Source organism: Microtus ochrogaster, chromosome 18 (assembly GCF_000317375.1).
Source record: "Microtus ochrogaster isolate Prairie Vole_2 chromosome 18, MicOch1.0, whole genome shotgun sequence".
Classification (NCBI taxonomy): domain Eukaryota; kingdom Metazoa; phylum Chordata; class Mammalia; order Rodentia; family Cricetidae; genus Microtus; species Microtus ochrogaster.
Window position 1 is genome coordinate 40605998 of NC_022020.1, and position 19318 is coordinate 40625315.

Here is a 19318-nt window from a genome sequence, read left to right on the forward strand (position 1 = left end):
TGCGCCACCACCGCCCGGCTCACCTACATTCTTAATAGAATGGTATATAGATAGTTTTGCTTTAAGTGAGCTTACATTTCTGGATATGTATCATGTAGAAGGAATCCATATAGGACTTGGGAACAGAAAGATTTTATTTTGTTTTATTTGTTTACTTACTCATTTTGGGCTTTTGAGACAGGGTCTGACTACATAGCATGGGTTGGACTTGAATTCATTATCCTGCCGAGGCCTCTTGAGTGTTAGGATAACTAAATAGTGTTCCGCCTTGCTCTTAATGTTGATATAGATGAGACTTTTTTGACATTGTGCTGTATCTTGAGGAATGGTTATTGATGATCTATGTACTCCATGACCCCCCTTTTGTCAGCTTAAATTTGATGAATTGTGTAATTATTGACATTTTTAGTATTAGATTTGCAAATGTATACTGCAATTCTTCTAATGACAAAAGTCATTTGTTGCTCTTTTCAAAATCAAGTACTGGGATTAGAATCAAGTGATAATCTAATGAACTCATACCCCCTACCACTTGATGTTATTAGAAGAATGGGTAGAAATATGAAGATGACCGAGACTCTAGCTACCTTCAAGGGAGAAGCAGGCATGGTTCAAATAATTGCAACCCAAGCTTCCTGTAGGTTTTATTAGAGCTGGATGGAAGCATGGGGTGCGTGTGCAAGACACTAATTTGAAGGGAGTTAGGAATGAGCGTGGGGCTGTGACACTGTGTTTGGGCCTTAAATGTTTTCATGGGCACAGTGGCTGAGCGCTGTCACATGGCTGGGTGTTAGGGCACCTGTTGAGCTGGCTGCAGAGCTGCTGTGAAGAGGAAGCTGGGAAAGTGGGTGGAGAGCAGGCCATGGAGGTTCAGAAGGCCTTGTGTTTAACAGTGAGTCAGCTGGAGGTGTGAAGGTTCAAATGTGTCTCTTCTGTGGTGACAAGAGGTAGCCACAGAAGAACGCTGTGTTTAAGAAAACAAATTATAACCCAATGGTTAGCTGGCTGTCATCTGTGCTACTGGGGGGAAGCAGATGTATACAGTGGACATCAGTTTATACATGGCTTTATAATTTTTCTTTACTTACATTTGATTATGGGTGTGTCTGGTAATCTGGTAATTGGTTTTACATGAAATAAATAAGGACTGTAAAAATGACTCAGGGAGAAATGGGAAGCTCTCCAATTATTTCTCTGTTCCCTCTGATCCATCCTGTAATCTTTTTCCTGCTGGGAACAGAACAGATCATTTCTGTGGTATAGTTTTTTTTTTTCACAGAATAGAACAAATATTGTTTTAATTATAAAGGGCACCCCCCCCAAACAAAATATACAGTTAAATAAAGGGAGTGGTAAAATATTAAACAACACAACACAATGCAGGCCATTGCATAATCTGTTACTGTGAATACATTTGAAGGTGAGATTTGCTAGAGAAAAAGGGTCATGAAGAAAAAAATCTACTCACAAAGAAAATTAACTGTAATAGTAAGATGATAAAATGAGAATAACTACAGTTCCAGGTAAACATATATGTTTTTGTCATCCTTTTATTTTTATTTTATTGGTTTTGTGCCTGTATATGTGTCTGCATGAGTGTGCTAGATCCTGGAGTTACAGACAGTTGTGAGCTGCCATGTCGGTGCTGGGAATTGAACCTGATTCCCCTGGAAGAGCAGTCAGTGTTCTTTACCACTGAGCCATCTCTCCAGCCCATTTTTAGTCATCTTAAGTGTCAGTAGACTCTAAAGTAATTTAACCCTTAAATCACTATCAAAGTAGTGCTTAGAAAAATATCACCCTCACACCATCAGTTTCTGAGTGCTTGTAGAAAAGTTACAGTGACGGTTTTTTCCCTCAAATTTCTCTCTTAATATTAGAAAGACTTAATATTAGAAAGACATTGTGACTGAATTTAATCTTGAAACCTCCCCCTAAAAAACAAAAGCTACAATTTACTTTTAATACTACTTTGGACTTTTCTGGGGGCTTCAGATAAATGATGGGACTCCCCTTATGAGAGCAGGGAAGTCTAGGTGATTGTAAGTAAGCTGTTGAAAATATGTCTTGGGAATAACAATGTGTATTTGTATCCTTTTTTTCTTGACTCCATAGTCACCACTATTGTTTCTTCAACTTTCATATTCTTTTTCTTTTTTCAAGCAGTTGGCATTTATTTGATATTATTTGATACTGTTAGTATGTTCCAGTATTGGCTCTTTAAGAAGGAAGTCAGCTCTTTCTTTGGAAGTGGCAGTTTGGGGATATATGTCTTTTCCCAGTTGCAAATAATCTATAGGCTCAGAAAACAGTTTCAGTGACAAGCATTCCCGTTGTGTGGATCCACAAGACAGAATCATACTTGGGGTCTCATTTTTTGAATCAAGTATGCATAATTTGTTAAAGAGGAAGGACTCTGGATAGCCTAGAACTTCTTAGAAAATATATAATAAAACCTGGGGTTATAGCTCAGTGGCAGAGTGCTTGCCTAGCAAATACTGAAGGAGAGAGGTGTATGTGGGATTATTTTAGATACCCACTGTTAGGCCTGTTTTCCTAACTCACTTCCCAAAGTTGGGGTTGAGAAACTGTATGTGTTTGAAGTTCCTGTCTGTTGTGGGACCTGGGGTTATTATGTTTCTAGACTCTAAGTGGTTGTATCTTCTCATCCATCTCAGTCTCTCACCTTAGCATTTCAAACAATGAGTATTAGTGTGTTGGGGGGAGAAAGAAATACATTTTGGCCAACCTAGTTTGAATTAAGTTTAATAAATTTGTGGCTAAATCATAGCAGCTTTTATTTTCGCAACTTTCAGTGGTTTAAGACAGAAACATTGCATCAGTTATATCAGCCTTTTCTCTTTAACTACTAATGCTTTTTTCCTCTAGTATAGTAACATCAGACTTGACGTTGTGCTCAAGTTTCTCTGTGTTTAGCCAGTTCTGGATTGCCTAGAAGAATCTTTGTGTGTCTGCGTGTATGTGTGTGTGTTGGGGAAGGAGGAGCGGGGATGAGATTGAGGGTTAGGGTTGACTCTGCTATTATGCTCTTCATTGAGATTGAGCACATTGTTGTGAAAATGCCAAGGTATGATGCCATATAGGGCTTCATTTCAGAAACTGCTGATAGCTATCAATTGTTAGAGGCCTGATTGGTGTATAGAATAACCAAGACTCTTGGGGAGGCTCATTATAGGAAGATTGCCTCTTAAGTGACCTCTGCTTGAACCCACTCTTGAGCTTAAATGATACTTTCTTCTCCCTGAAGAAGTAATAGAGCAAAGCCCCGCTGCATGCGGTGGCAGTAAGCTACTCCAGTTTCCTCTTGAACTTTTATTCCTACCGGTTGTCCCTCCCAAGAATCATTTGTGTTTAAGCTCCACAAACCATCGGTAGCAGTTACATTTGATTTTGTAATCACATTGCAGTAAAACCTTGTTCAGCAAATTCTGAGGTCAGAAACGTGTGTGTATGAGAACCATTTGACTGCATTGGAAAAAACAGTGTAGTAAAACCAATTACAGTTGAGATATGGGGGGAGGATGAAATGATTTGAATCTAGGACAATTTGTAAAGACCCCATAGTAAGGCTGCTTAAGTGATGTGAGATGCAGTGCAAGATTGCACTGTAAATAGACCTTGTTTTGTTTTAGCTGCAGTAAATTATTTAGTGCCCCTGAGCTTTTTGTTCTGAAGATTAAAAAAAAAAATTCTCTTTAAAGCTAATTGACATCTGTTGATACATAAGTTAAAGAGGACCGTACTAAAATCTCATCTAATTACATCAACTTTGAGGCTTCCTTAGTAGCTAATGACTGGTTGTTTTTTTGTTTTTTGTTTTTTGTTTTTTGTTTTTTGTTTTTTGTTTTTTGTTTTTTGTTTTTTGTTTTGTGTGTGTGTTCTTTTTTTTTTTTTGGTTTCTGCTTGTTTTTTTGTTTTTTGAGATGATTTCACTCTGTAGTGCAGGTTAGCCTGGAATATGTAGCTCAGGTTGATCTTGAACTTCAAATCGTCCTGTCTGTCACCTTCCCAAGTGCTAGGATTATAGGCTTGAGCCACTTTGCCCGACTGCATCTTCTTCCAAGACACAAAGGAAATTCTGGTTTTCCTGACCCTACCAGAAGGTCATTTCTCAGAATGCATTGTTTAAATATCTAGTCATGTGATTGCATAAAGTAGTGCAAACTACACTTGGTCAGATTTCCTATGCTATTTTTCAGGTTTTTTGCAGTATCAGCATTGGAGTAGAGCCTTACCATTTCAGTAGCTCTTCAAGTTGAGTAGGCACTGGTAGGGTGAATTGGTAGGCGAGGTTGTTCTTAGAAAGTAGAAATAACACTCCCTTGATGTGTATCAGGAGCACTTGAATGTGGTGCAAAGCATGCTGGTTTGATGACTGAAGATTGCTATGCTGACCTGCCTAACTTAGCTCCAGTTGAAAAGGAGAATTTGCAGTTAAAAAATAACAAGGTCCAGGTTGAGAAAGATACAGGGATATGCTGCTTATGTGGGATCCACTGCTTCAGAAGGCTGAAAGGCAATGCACAGCTGTGTGCAACTTGAATTGGGAAGGCCCAAGGCTGAGTCTTGTTGTTTGCCTTTCTGTGACTTTGCTGGCTCCTATCTGTGCTCTCAATACATCCTTAGACTGCTCTCAGATCACATTATAGACTCGCACCGGCAGAGGAGGAGTGGAGCTTGCTTGCCTGCCCTCTTTCATCTTGTCACTCCTTCCCAAATGAGAAAAACCTTAGCACTGGCCTACCAGTATATTTTTTCTTCATATTTTATTGATCAGAATTAATGGTGCACCTGTTTTATCCAGTTAGAACAATGAAATAGAGTTACATTTGGTGTCTACTGGTCAGGATATACCCCTTGCTCTGCAATTACACAGGGGAGAGAGAATATTTTGAAAATAGCGTGAGAAGGAAGGATGGGGAAATGATTATTAGAGATACAATCAATAGTGACCATTACTACTTGTTTTGAGACTGAAATAAATAATGCATGTCAATACATTTTGAACTCCACAGCGTAGTACAGATGCAATGGATGAAAACGTCCCATGTTGCTGTCTTAAATGTACTCTGGGCTGAATATTCTTCAGTACTAAAAATATTGCTAGTTTTAAACTGGCTAACTTGACGCGCTAAAAGAGGTTATCCAAGTAGTAAGATCTTATGCTTTACATGGCATTGTTGAAGCTATTCTGATTTCAAATAAAAAAAAAAAACCATGAATACATTTATTTAATTATTTGCCAAATTACTGCCCTCTGGTCCTTGTTCAAAATACTGCCTACACCTTTGATCTCAGTAGACTCCTTTGTTCCTCACCCCAAGTGGAGAGTAAGTGTTCTGTGGAAACAAAACGAAACAAGAAAGTCAGACAAACTTGAAGTTGTGGAGTCTCAATGACAAGAAGAAAGGGTGGTTTCTTACCAAATTTGAGAACAGGAGAATCCGTGGGGGGTGGGAGGGGAGGCGTGGGAGAATCACAGTTTTAAAATTGAGTGAGTCATGGGAAGGTTGAGTGAAATATTGATGTCATGCGCTTGATTAGTAGAACTCTCATCTCCAAATTACTAGTGTCATCCCCTTCTGACCGACAGGTGGGAGGCCGTCAGAGGAGTCCTGTCTGCAGTGCTGGTGAGTCAGCCGAGCCTTTCTAGGACAGGTGCTGTGTTCTCAGTCTTTGGAGGCAGGCAGCCGAGTGCTTTTTTTCTAAATAACAGATTTTTAAAAAAAATTTCCCTTCAAATAAGCAGCAGTAATGAACACGAGTATATACCTGTTCATTGTACACTCACTGAATAATCTCAAGCTTGACCTGTTTCGGTGAAAATGGAAAGCAGAATGAAGATATAACTAACCGCTTACATATTTTCATTTTGAAGAAAGTTGTATTAGACTTTTCCTTTCTTCATTGTATGTTACAGAAAGGCATAGATATGTATGTGTGTATGTAAATATATTCACCGTTTATTTCCCAAAAGAATACGTTAATGGAAGTTATTTATAAAGTGACATTTAGAATTATTTTTACTTTTCTTTTAGTATATTTCTGTATTTGAATTTTCAGTTATGTCTGTGTATTTCTTCATCCAGTGTACATATGTATGTATGTGTTTATGTAAATGTATGTATATGTGTGTATATACATGTACATGCATTCATATATCTTTTTTGAGTAAAGAGAATAGATTTCTAGTAAGGAATATTTTCTGCCAGCTTAGGATTTTTAAACATAATTGTATTACCATTATGTAATACCATGAAATAAATGTTCCTTGAATATATTGATACATATTTTTTTGATTCTTAAAATTGGATACATCTTAAAAGTTTTGAGTTGTGTGTGCATGAGTGTATGTGTATGTATGTGTTCATGTGTGCACGAGTGCATTTGCTTGTGAGTGTGTTTGTAGAGGCCAGAGTTTAATTTCAGGTACCCTCCTCTCTCTTCACCATTTTTCATTTTTGGTTTCTTGAGACAGGTTTCTCTGTGTAACAGTCCTGGCTGTCGTGCAGTTCACTTTGTAGATCAGGCTAGACCAGGCTGGCCTCAAACTCACTGAGATCTGCCTGCCTCTGCCTCCCAAGTGCTGGGATTAAAGGTGTGCACCACTACCACTTGGCCTGGCTTTTTTTTTTTTTGAGAAACTACTTTATTTAAATATTTTTGAAACGTGCGTTCGCATTTTGTCTTTGAGAGGGTGTCAGATCCGCTGAACTGGAGTTATAGACAGTTATGAGCTACCCTGTGGGTGCTGGGAATTGAACTTGGGTCCTCTGAAAGGGCAGCCAGTGCTCTTAAATGCTGAGCCAGCCATCTCTCCAGCCCCATATTTTTTTTTTTTTTTGGTTTTTCGAGACAGGGTTTCTCTGTAGCTTTGGAGCCTGTCCTGGAACTCCCTTTGTAGACCAGGCTGGCCTCGAACTCACAGAGATCCGCCTGCCTCTGCCTCCCGAGTGCTGGGATTAAAGGCGTGCGCCACCACCGCCCGGCTTGCCCCATATTTTTTGAGGTAGTATCTGTTACTAGATCTGGAGCTTGCTATTCCAGTTAGGATCCCGTGGGATCTACATATCTATGTTACATTCCCCCCGCCCCCCATACTGGGATCACAGGTTCGCACTGCTGCCATGACCAGCAGTTTTACATAGGACTGGGTATCTGATCTCAGGTCCTCATGCTATTGCAGCCATCTCCATAGACCTCTGAAGTTTTAAGTTAAAATTGGCCATGTGACACCTTTTCGTATAAATGTACTTTCTAGAAGTAATATGTTTCATACACAATATTTTGAAATGATGTGTTGTATATTTTTTAGATTTGTTTTTGTAAGAGTACTAGACAATGTATTAGAATGTGATATATTTAGAGCTAAAATTATGTTCAGAATTTCCTTTGTGAAAAGGGAAGTGAAAATGCTTTTTTCCCCTTATACACAGTCTGTGTCATCTTTATTTTCTATTTCTTTGAAATACTTACTCTACCAGTGAGTATTGCACCTTCATATGGTAGGCGAATATGTTTGGTAAAGTAGTGGAGAAGAGAGAACATTCATCCTGTCCTGTTCGTCTTATGTATGGCTTATGCTGTGCAGACATATGACTGTGAGTCCTTATAATGAAATTGTAATCAGGGATTGCCTGGCACCAATGTGCAGGTGTAACTACAGGCATTAGTGTTGGATAGGTGGCATTTGTTGGTGCAAAGGTTTATAAAGCATTATTTTGTATTCATTCCTGGGATCTGAAAGTAATAATACCACTCACGATACTTCCTAAATCTAATTCTTCAAGATGCGAATCTTGTGATACCAATTTTCATTCAATCAAATGGTAGATTGTTTTCTGAGTTCATTTCTAGTATGTGAATGTCAAGGTATATTGTGGCTAAAATATCTTTATATAATTGAGATTCTATAAATGCTTATTGCTGATAAGGTATTAAAATGTCACCAGTTTAAAAAGTCATTCTTTCATATATTTTCCGATCTGTTGAAAGTTAGTTGATTAAATGGAATATGTATTGTATGCTTTGCTAATTATCTTAATACTGTCCTTATGAAAGTTTTTTGTTTTCTTTTTGTTTTTTTTTTGAAGAGCAGACAAATAATTTATGAGTATTTAGGATGAGAAAATCAGTTATTGGGCAGTAGTGATGCACACCTTTAATCTCAGCACTTGGGAGAGGCAGGTAGATCTCTGTGAGTTTAAAGCCTTCCTGGTCTACAAAGAGGTTTCCAGGACAGCCAGGACTGTTATACAGAGAAACACTGTCTCAAAAAATCAAAAATCAAAACAAAATCCACCAAAAGTCAAATAAGTAAAAATGATCTTATTCTATATATATTTTTTCCCCTGTCATAAGAGAAGAAAAGTATATTTATAAGACTGTTTGTAGACCTGAGAGTGTTAACACTTCATTAGTAGATGAGTGGAGAGAAAGGGCCCTGGAGAACATTTTTCTACCAGTGGCGCTCAGCCCAATCCCTGTTAACATTTTCTTAGGATGTTACCCAACTAATTTATATTTGAACGTGGTGATTGAGCCAGAGCATTGGCATCTTTTAGATTTCTTTAGGCTATTCTTGTTGGCTGCAAGGTTGAAAAGAACTGATTTCTTTTTTTCCTTACAGACACCTTTACCACTAAAAATCATTGCCTTCATGCTGTCATTTTAATTGGGGATGAGGTATGGAAATGGTAAAAGAAATGCGTGGGAAGGGCATGATGGTTCATGAAGCTATTGTCCCAGTGTGCACGAAGCCAATTCAGGTGGATTGCCATGAGTTTGCGGCCAACCTGGTCTAAAGAATGAGATCAAAATAAATAAACAAACACACACATAGACCCAGCTATTATCAGAGGATCAGATTCAAAAAGTGACTTCTCATAGCATTGGACCCAGCTTCCTTGGTGAGGCATATTTATTTCACATTAGTAATTTTTGATAAGCATAGCATCAAAACTAGAACATTTAGGATATTCTGTAAAGCTTTTTAAAAGGAAATTTATCAAGAAGAAATTAGAGCAGCAACTAGGGAGTACTCTTGAAAATATTAAGAATTAAGGAATAAAAACACATCTCTAAAATTATCTTTAAAGAATGCTTGCTGATTAAAAGTTAACTCATTTTATGTTATATTGATCATATTTACAAAATCATTGGGTTTTTTTTTTCTCTCTCTCTCTCTCTCTCTCTCTCTCTCTCTCTCTCTCTCGTTTTGAGACAGAGTCCTGGTTTATAACCCAGACCACAAACTCTTGAATTTCCTTTCTTCTCTGCTAAGTGCCAAGATGACAGGAATCTCCATGGGGATAGAAGAGACTTAAGTGGTCACATAGTAGACTCTACTTCCTCCTCCTCTTTGGTATCAGGGCTAACAAGTACCTCTGGAGTTTTCTTCAGCAGGAATATTTTTATCTCAGTAATACTATATTCATACTATATTGTCTGTATTGAGTGTAGTTAGGATATGTATACACATTAATACACTGTGATAATAATAGGTGTGTATAGGATCATTTTGTCATTGATGACTACTTAAGATCCTTTTTTGTCTCGTTTGATGCTAACTTTGGCTCAGGAGTAACCTTACTTGTTTTCAGCACCTTTGGTCTGACAGAATAGGAGCAAGCCTTCCATCCATTCATTCATTCATTCATTCATTCATTCATTCATTTATTTATTTATTTAATTTGTGTGCGTGTGTGGGGATGGACAGCAGGGCTTCTTTATGTAGCCCTGGCTGTCCTGGAACTCACTATGTAGACCAGACTGGACTCAAACTCAGAGGTCCACCCGCCTCTGCCTCCTGAGTGCTTGGGTTAAAGATGTACACTGTCACTGCCTGGCAAGGGAGCAAGCTATTTTTACTATGAATTCAGTTCAGTTCCAACACACTCACATACACTCTGCACGGTGGCAAGTTTTTGCCATTATTCCATGCATTGTAAGGATTAGATTTCTAAAAACTACTCTGATATTTAAGAATTTGTGGTGGAGAGCTTTAATATTCTATACATAGGATTTGGAGAACATGTTATGTGAATGTTATGAATGACTTTTGGAGATTATTTTTAATTTGGTAAAATACCACAGTACCATAATAAAATCAACGTGTAATAAGGAGTAATGAGCATTGCTTCACAGGACTGCTGTTTGTTATTAATAATTTTACTATGCAAAAGGTTCTAAAATATATATATTTTTATTTTTGGCATGAATTGACTTGTTTTAAAAATGCAAAATTTGTTCTGAGATGTTATCATTAGTATTCTTAAAATTTTAAGCTATGGATATGGTGTGTGTGTGTGTGCATGTGTGTATATGTATGCATGTGTTATGACATGTGTTTGGAAGCCAGAGGACAACTCTAGAGGTAGTTCTGTCCTTCTAGCTTTTGTGTGAGTCTGGAGTTCAGGTTGCCATTTCTTCATGACAAGGTCCATTATATGATGAGCAGTCGTGCTGGTCCTTTAGATTTTTTTTTTTCAGTGTTGGGGAGTCAATCCAGGGTCTTGTGCATGATAGGCAAGCAATCCACCAGTTGACGTATATCCCTAGACCCTTAATTCCTTATTTTATCTATTTGTAGGTTTCATTATAGGTTTGGCAAATGTGTGGTTTTCTTTTCTTATTCAGTGTGTTGTCCAGTCCTTAGTAGGGTGTGTGCAGACATTATACCACCTGTCGAAAGTCCTGAGACTTTCTGAAAACTAAAAATGGGGGCTGCAGAAACTTTGAAAGAAGCTGTGTGGATGGGGATGGGTTTGCATCTGCTTCTTAACAGAAACTACTTAATAGGAATGTGTGTATATTACTTCCCTGGACAGTTTCAGTAGGTGCTAGTTAATATTTTTTACTTTCTTTCATCAAAAGGACTTTATTTTAATTTGCATTAGTTCCTTTAACAGTTATTGAAAGTCCCTCCCCTCACTGCATGTCTGCTTTTTTTCAAACTGCTTTCTTTAGTCCTTTCCTTACTGAGTAGCTAACCCTGGATCTTGGGCCTGATGGAGGTCCCAGATGCATAGTGTGGTTAGGATGCTCAGTATGGAACCATTGAAGAAGTCTGGGCTTAGCTGGGTATTCAGGTGCTCTCTGGTCTCCAGGACTATATCAAGGGTTTTGCACATGATAACGTCATGTCAGAGCACTTACAGGAAGCCCTCTTTTTATACATTTTGACTCTGCCTCAAACCTCCTTAATGACAGAGTCAAGGGTGTGGCTGTAATGTCTGTTTTAGTTTCCTTGAACTCCTTAATTTGTTTCTAAGTCACTGCTGTAAATATCTTTATACCTGCATTGATGCCCCTTTCCCTTTACTTTCTAATACTTATCTTCTCTGTTAGCTTTCTTTTTCCCTTCTCTCCTTTTCTTTGTAATCTCATTCATCTCTTAAAATGGTCCTTAAGAAACTTAAAATTGTGGCATTATGTATCTCTCTCTCTTGCTATAAAGGTCAGAAACAAATCTGGATTTTAGTCTTGTAGGAACTTGCCGTAGGGGAATGACACTGATTGTGAGATAAGGTGTTCTGTGTATATGTTCTTGCTGTCTTTTCATCTGGAAGGGTGTGAACCAGTGAGCACTGCTGTCATGTGCTTGTTACCTGTGCTTCTGAGTGTTCTAAGATACCAGGCTCTTGAGGTGCACATTCAGCGTGAGCATGTTGAACCTCGTAGATAGCCAGCTTCTGTACTTAAATGACAAGACCCAGAGCTTACTGTGTGGTTCTCTACACTTGGCATGTGTTGAGAAAGCACTGTACTTTTGTTTTAGTACATAGTATACTTTATATTACTGCCCGTTTAAACATTCCATGTCAAAAACTGTCTTATTTGATTTCTTCATTTCTGTTTGGCCAATAGTAGGCCTCTAATGGCTGTAATTTATTGGATAAATGGGTTGTTCCATCTTTTTATTGGGAAGATCAATTTGAAAGATGACATGTGGGTGTGCGAACATGCACTTATGCACACATGGGTGGGTCGGTCCTGTCATTTTCTGAACCTGAAACTCTCCTGTCTGTGCCTCCCACAGCACTGACTGGAGTTATGGGCCCATGGATTCACACCAGCTTTTTATGTGGGTCTCGGGGATTCAAACTCAGGTCCTTGTGCTTGTGCAACAAGCAGTCTTACTTAACTGAGCCATTTTCCTAGCCCGTCAGCTATTACTTTTAAAGTTTTATTTCTAGAGTAAGCTTTTAGAATTATTTAAAAGAAACTAACATCTAAGAGCTTTTATTGTTTAAATAAGGTAGTGCATGTATGTTGTTATCTTTAGTGGTGGTTTTTAGGTGCTTGGGATTGGATATGGGGCAGTGTACATGTAGGCAAGTGCTCTTACCCTCTTTTTCCTTGTATTGTGAGGCAGGGGCTCATTAACTAAGTAAACCGCATATCCTTGAACTTGTAACCCTCCTATTCATCCTGTCGTGTTGCTGGGATTTTTAGACCAGACTTCTAGCTCAGCTTTTTTTTCCCTTTTTGGATTGTAGGATTTTGGAGAGTCAAAAATTACACTATTAAAGACTTTTGATCCATGTGATACTGCATTTTTTTGGATATTGCATTTCTTGAACTGTAAATGCCTTACAGCTTTATAATCATTGTTCCATCCTTTTTTTTCATAAAAATGGCTATATGAATTATTACTCCCAAATTTCTGAGAACATTTTCATTGATCATTGGTTATTCTTTTAAGCAGTTTTTAATGTGTGCTGTTGTTGGGAAGAAAAGTTGAGTAGCATGACTTTTGCTTTTGAGGACATCAGATTAAAAGAAATTGGGGTATCTCTATACTAAATAGAAGAGCAAAGCATTGTATTCTATGCTTCCTTAACATGGACAGTGAAATGCAGAGGCTTGATCGGATTCAGCTGTAGATGTTTTGCTTCTTTTGGAAAGATGTGATCATTCTTCTTATGATCTTAACAGTCATTCCTCATCCTTGTTTAGTTCCATTATATTCACCAGGAGTCACATATTGGTGGTATTTAATTCTCATTCCTTATCCTTTTAATCCATTTAGTAGATGAAAGTAAGTGTGTGTGTGTCTGTGTGTGTAGGACAGAGATTGTCATCTGGTGTCTTTCTTCTTAATTGTTCTCTATTTGTTTTTTGAGTGTCTCTCACTGAAGCTGGGTCTCAGGATTTGGCTAGAAAGGATGGCCAGCAAGCCCTGCCTAGGCAAGCTGTGCCTGCCTTCCTACTGCTGGCATTACAGGTGCATGTTATAGTTTCTGGTTTTAGTTCAAAGAGGGTTGTAGCTCAAAGAAGATACTGGGGCTTAAACTTTTATTCCTGGGTTTACATAGAAAGCACTGTCCTACTGAGCTCTCTCTCCAGCTCTGGAATATTTTTTCTTTTTTTTTAAGCCAAGGTTTCTCTCCCTTTGTTGCTCAGGTTGATCTCCAGTTTAAGATCCAACCTCAGCCTAGGATTACAGATGCAAACATATGTAGTGTTTAGCTTTTAATTTGCGTGCTGGCGATCTGAACCCAACTCCTTGCTTGTGTGACTGAACCATCTTCCCAGAACTTTCAATGAGGCAGTTTTCATCAATTAGAGGAGATTTTTACTGTCTTTCGAATATTTGAAGATTCTATAGTTGCAAATTTTCCTGATGGCTAACCTTTATTTGTGATCTGAAAATGAACGCTCCTGCTGCTATTTCAGTGAGTCACAAGCAGACACATACAGAAGGTAGGAAAAACTTTGATCTAGTCAGTGTGTGTGCCAAGCTGAGGTTAAATAAGGCTACTCAGTCTCCTGGTTTTGCTTTTCATAATGAGTCCTTTCCTTTCCCTTTTCCTTTCGTGATTTTGTTTAAAATGACCCCAGACCTGCTGAAGAGCTGAATAGTGTTCCCAAGCATAAGAAAACTGGTGTGTTGTGGAGAGGATAAGTACTTAGTTCAGGTGAGGTATAGATATAATGTTGTAAAGGGTTTCAAAACAGAAATATACATGAAATAAATTTGTATATTGATTTGATTGGTTTATTGGACTTGTGTGACTCAAGAAAGAGTCTGAACAAAACCTTAAATGCACTTTTCCTAGGAACAGTGGTCCAGTGTTTGATTATTCTGTATTTGCACTGATAAACTGTATTTGACCTGATAAACATAATTATTGTGAATCAGATGTTTTTGACTTTGCTGATGAACAGGAGAAAATAATTTTCAATGAATATAAAAGGCATGTTTGAAAAGTTATAGGTCATGGAAGAACAGATAATATTCACACCAATCCTTCTGCTTGACTCCCCTATATCTACCTCCTTGGTCCCTTCCAATTTCATGTCTTCTTTCTTTTTAAATAACTCACCAAGTCTAATTTGTGCTGCTCATATACTCCTGGCTGTGGGGCCATCTACTGGACTGTGGCCCACCTACCAGGCCACACCTTTAAAGAAAACTGACTCTCCCTCCCCTAGCAGTAATAAGTAGGCAGCAACTCTTTGGTTAGAAGTGGAGCTGTGAGACTCCTCCTCCCTCTATGCTATGTTGGCTGGCTTGATCTTGCAGTCTTATTCAGGCCAACACAGCTGCCTTGAGTTCCCAGAGCAGTGGTCTTTGTCGTGTTTCAAAGGCAATTTCATGCTTACACTCCTCACCTCTGGTTCTTACACTTTTTCTTCAGCCTTTGGGGCGTAAGCAGGAGCGTGATATTCCTCTCCTATTTGTGGCTGAGTGCTCTACTGATACAGTCTCTACTCTGATTGGTTGGGAGCTTTGTGCTTACCACTGTCTACTGCACAGAGGAACTTCCCTGATGAGGTTTGAGGGCTGCAGAGAGACAAATTCAGGGCACAGTTCGATACTGTGTCTGTTTAGCAGAATAACAGTAATAAATTCATCATGGGGCCTGTGAGCTCTGCAGCCGCAGATTCATAGCCGTTTATGGTACTAGGTATGAGTTTTCGCTTCTGGAGGAGACCTTAAAACCAATTAGAAAGCAGCAGGTTACCCTTATAACATTGTCCCTGCTGTGTACTTCTGAATGTATCTTGCCAGACCAGTTGTTACTGTATTTCAGAGGGTCCTGTAGTAGGGGAGGTTTGTTGGAGTGTTGATCAAGTCAATTCTGGGACTAGAGAAGTAGTTGATGAAGTGGTCAAATACTCCTGTTTCATTTCCACACTAATCAACCAGTGGTTCTGACGGCTTCTAGCTCACCATCTTACCTGGAAAGACAATTCTTATATGGTTAGAATATGAGTTTGACCTGCAGTTCTCCATATATAATATAGTAAGTGCTTAAGGGACTACTGAGTATTTTACAGTTCTCCTAACTGTTGAACTAGGTGGGCCTCAGGAAAGAAGTATGAGTGCTCACATATGAGGTGCTGGAGACATGGATCTCTCCCCCCACACACCCTTTTTATTTATACAACCGAAAGTCTCATTAAACATGATATTTTGGCTGGGCATAGTGGCTCATACCTTTGATCCAGCACTTGGGAGGCAGAGACTAGTGGGCCTCTGTGAGTTTGAGGCCAACCTGATCTATACAGGTAACTTACAGGGAAGCTGGGGCTATGTAGATAGACTTGTCTCAAAACAAAACAAACAATGACAACAAAGAACAATATGATTTTTTCTTATTACATATGTGCACTTCATTTTCTTTTCTATTAGTGTCATCTTAAATAACTGCGATTTAAGATCTACTAAATTAGTTTCATGAGTGACTAGTGGATTCCACCTAATCCACAGTTGAGAGAATATAAAAACTAATTAGTAATCTCTTTTTTCTTTTAAATTTCTCTTCCTTTTTTTTCTGTCCTTTTTCTTTTCTTTTTTTCCTTCTTTTAGGTGGTCAGTTTCAAAGGCTAGACAGTTCTAGATCTTCATAGGAATGTACAGGGACATTCTGAAATCAAGTTTCAGAAATGCTAAGTAATTTTAGATGATAGATTCTAAGTCATTTGAGACAATTTTTTTGTAGTATGTAATTAAAGAAATTGATTTCCATATTTTGACATTACAGCTAATGATTTCACTTTAAAAATAAGTGTTTATTCCTTTCTTAGACAACTGCAGTTGGAGTAATGCCAGACACCAGTAACTGGGACACCGGCTGCTAATATCAGGTGATGTAGTGGCTGGCCGTCTCATTGCAAATATCTCCACTCATTTCAATTTCAGAGACGCTTGAAGATACATATTCTAATACAGTTTTTTCATTGAGACTGATAAAGTGTTTAATACCCCAAATGAACCGTTTTGTAATAAGTACATAGTTCTAATTTTCTACTTTTGAGAATTTTATACATGAATATTTTACATAATTTTCACTCTTTCCTCCCCTCCAACTCCTCCAATGTCCCCTTTACACCTTTCAACTTCGAGATCTCTTCTTGATTATTTTTATATTCATATGCATAAATACACATACATACACCCTGGTGAGTCTATTTACTGTTGCTTATATAAATACATATATTTTTATTTCATGTAACAAACCTGTGGGGAAATAACACTGTCAGAAATAAGTTTTCAATATAAAATTTGATATTAACTTTGTTACAATTTCTTATTTGTAAATTATAATGTTTATTAGAGATGCATTGAATAAATCTTTTTCTTTTTTTACTACAGCAATATTTTGATAGTATAATATTTTTAAATTATTTTAAAAATCTAGAACTTCTCATTGGTGTCTGTTTGGCCTATGAGGCAGAACATAAGTACACAGATTTATTTTCAGACTGTTTTTCTGTTTATCTAGGTTGTATGTAAGGTCTTAAGTGATTGAACCATGCAGATTATTAGAAAGACTGATTTTCTGTTTTGAAGATTTATTAGTGATTGTCAAATACAGTCAGATACAGTCCTCTTATGTCTGCTTACAGCCAGGTAATGCTAATGTTCTCCAAATTGAGAAGCTCTTTTTTTTAGTGAATATCACTATATCAAAATTGAAGCAGTTCATAGAAATAAGATGATTTTCATATTTGTTCCTTCTTAAAGATAATTAAAAAGCATCCTTTTGACCAGTTCCCTGTCTTTTAACATATATTTTGTTACCATTTATATACACTCACATAGCTAATTAGGCTTACTAATTTTAGTTAGTAGAAGGATTAAGATTTCAGTTAAAGGGGACACATCTGGTAAAAAAATTACAGTAACCTCAGGCATTATAAATACTTTGTGTGCCAGGCGGTGGTGGCGCATGCCTTTAATCCCAGCACTCGGGAGGCAGAGGCAGAGGCAGGCGGATCTCTGTGAGTTCGAGACCAGCCTGGTCTACAGAGCTAGTTCCAGGACAGGCTCCAAAAACCACAGAGAAACCCTGTCTCGAAAAACCAAAATAAATAAATAAATAAATACTTTGTGTTGTGAAAAATTGTGAACAGGGTGTTTCTGGAGCACACCTCAGTAGCTATGCTACCTAATCTGTAGGATCTACTGGTTAGTCATGTTTTCTTTTTTAAAATATGTTTTCTGATTTTTTAAAAAATTTATTAGATTTTTACCATTCCAAGTTCCCACTCCCTCCTCTCTTCCCATTCCCTCCACACATCCTCCCACCCCACCTCCATCTAATCCTCAGAGAGGGTAAGGCACATTGCCTTGTGGAAGGTCCAAGGCCCTCCCTACTTTGTATTTTTTGGGTTGACTGTTTCTTTGAACACATTCATAGTTTCACTTTTGATTGCATCTGGAAGTATAATGCAGAACTCCAGCATTGCAGCACTACAACACTACAACAGCATACAACACTGACTATAGTACTCCAGCACTACAGCAGAACAGTATTATATCACTACAGTTCTATAGTACTCCAGCACTGTATCAGCGCTACAGTAGCACTACACACTACAGTGCTCCAGCAGTACAGGAGCAGGACTATAGCAGTACTACACTGCAGTTCTTTCTTTAGCTGTTTTTTAAAAGCAACTGGTATTTAATTGGACACAGTGAATCATATCTAGTCACAAAAGTGCCTTCTGTGTGACTACTAGAAAATGCAGAAATAAACTTGCTCTGTGTGGGTGCTAAACTGAACAGTATGTAATATTCCTTCCTCATTTTCTTACCTAAATAGTTTTTAGGCCTTTTATAGTATGTCTATTGAAACTGTTCTAGATACTTAAAAAACATAGTTGGATTTTCAGCTGCTGGTTTATTTAGTATTTAGAAGAGATTGTGTCTGGGATTTATATATCTATTTTTCAAGTGTTAGGGTTGGGGCTCAGGGCCTTTGCGTGTGGAAAGCAAGTACTTTAAAAGAGCTGCACCGCCAGCCCTGTTTCTAAGAAGGTGTTTAACAACAGTTCAGGGAGAAAATGAAAGTAACCTTTTCAGTTGTTCTTTACATTTTAAAGATTGTATCATCATTTGAAAACCATGGATTCTTTCGTCAGAAAGATGGTGAGGGATTGTGGATTTCAGAGTAAGTCCTCTCCCCTCACCACTGTTAAATTTTGTGATATTTTTCCAGTATCTGCTGAGAAGAAAAAAAAAAGTTTATTGACCAGAATTGTTAACAAAAAACTTCATTTACAATGAATAATATGTATAACTGTCCTAGCTCCAAGCATGGTATTAAATTTGGGGGATATAAAGTTACATATAAGAAACTGTAAAAAAAAAAAAAAGAAACTGTATCGTCAAGTACTAATACTGCTTGATGGGTGCTGTCATAGAGAAAGTTCTACCACTATTTGGTTCTGTCCTGAAATTTGGCAATCCTCCTTAGTCTTTTAGGTGCTAGGATTACAGGCATGTGCCACCATGCCTGGTTCTCCTGAGGATTTTGTGTATGTATGATGCTTCTTTGTGTGTGGCCATGGTGCCTGTGTGGAGGTCAGCGGTTCACCTTTGCCATTTGCCTTTGCCTTTGCCGTTCTACCTCGTTCAAGATGGGTCTCTTTACCTTGGCATCACCAGGCTGGTTAACCCTTCTCCCCGTAAGTGCCTGTGCTGGGTTTTACATAGGTTCTGGGGAATCCAAACTCTCTCCATGCAGCCCCTATACCCGAAAGTCTTAGTTTTAAACTATTTTAATTTCTTAAAAATAGTTTTAAAAATAAGAATTCTGTATTACAAGTTTATGAATTGTTCCGGGAATGTTCTGAAGTGAGTGAGGTAACACAGGAGATGTGTTAGTTTCTTAGTGGTCATTGTTGTCAAACTTTGACTTGTCCTCCTTACCTGTCATGAATGATTGATTTCCTAGTCAGTTTCCATTGCTTTGGTTTTGTTTTTTTTTTTTGTTTTTTGTTTTTTTGGTTTTTCGAGACAGCGTTTCTCTGTGGCTTTGGAGCCTGTCCTGGAACTAGC

At 38.0% G+C, this 19318-nt stretch overlaps 1 protein-coding gene across 6 annotated transcripts in view; it reads left to right on the top strand.

The window, feature by feature from the left end:
- Nucleotides 1-19318, top strand: part of Csnk1g3 (casein kinase 1 gamma 3) — a 90704-nt gene that overhangs the window by 1021 nt on the left and 70365 nt on the right. Inside the window, exon 1 of one of the 6 annotated variants that reach the window (XM_026783524.1) lies at nt 16084-16119. The exons of the other annotated variants lie outside the window; for them this stretch is intronic. The gene's annotated coding sequence lies outside the window, so the exon portion shown is untranslated. Of the gene's footprint in view, nt 1-16083; nt 16120-19318 lie in introns of those variants that run through there. 6 annotated transcript variants of the gene reach the window in all.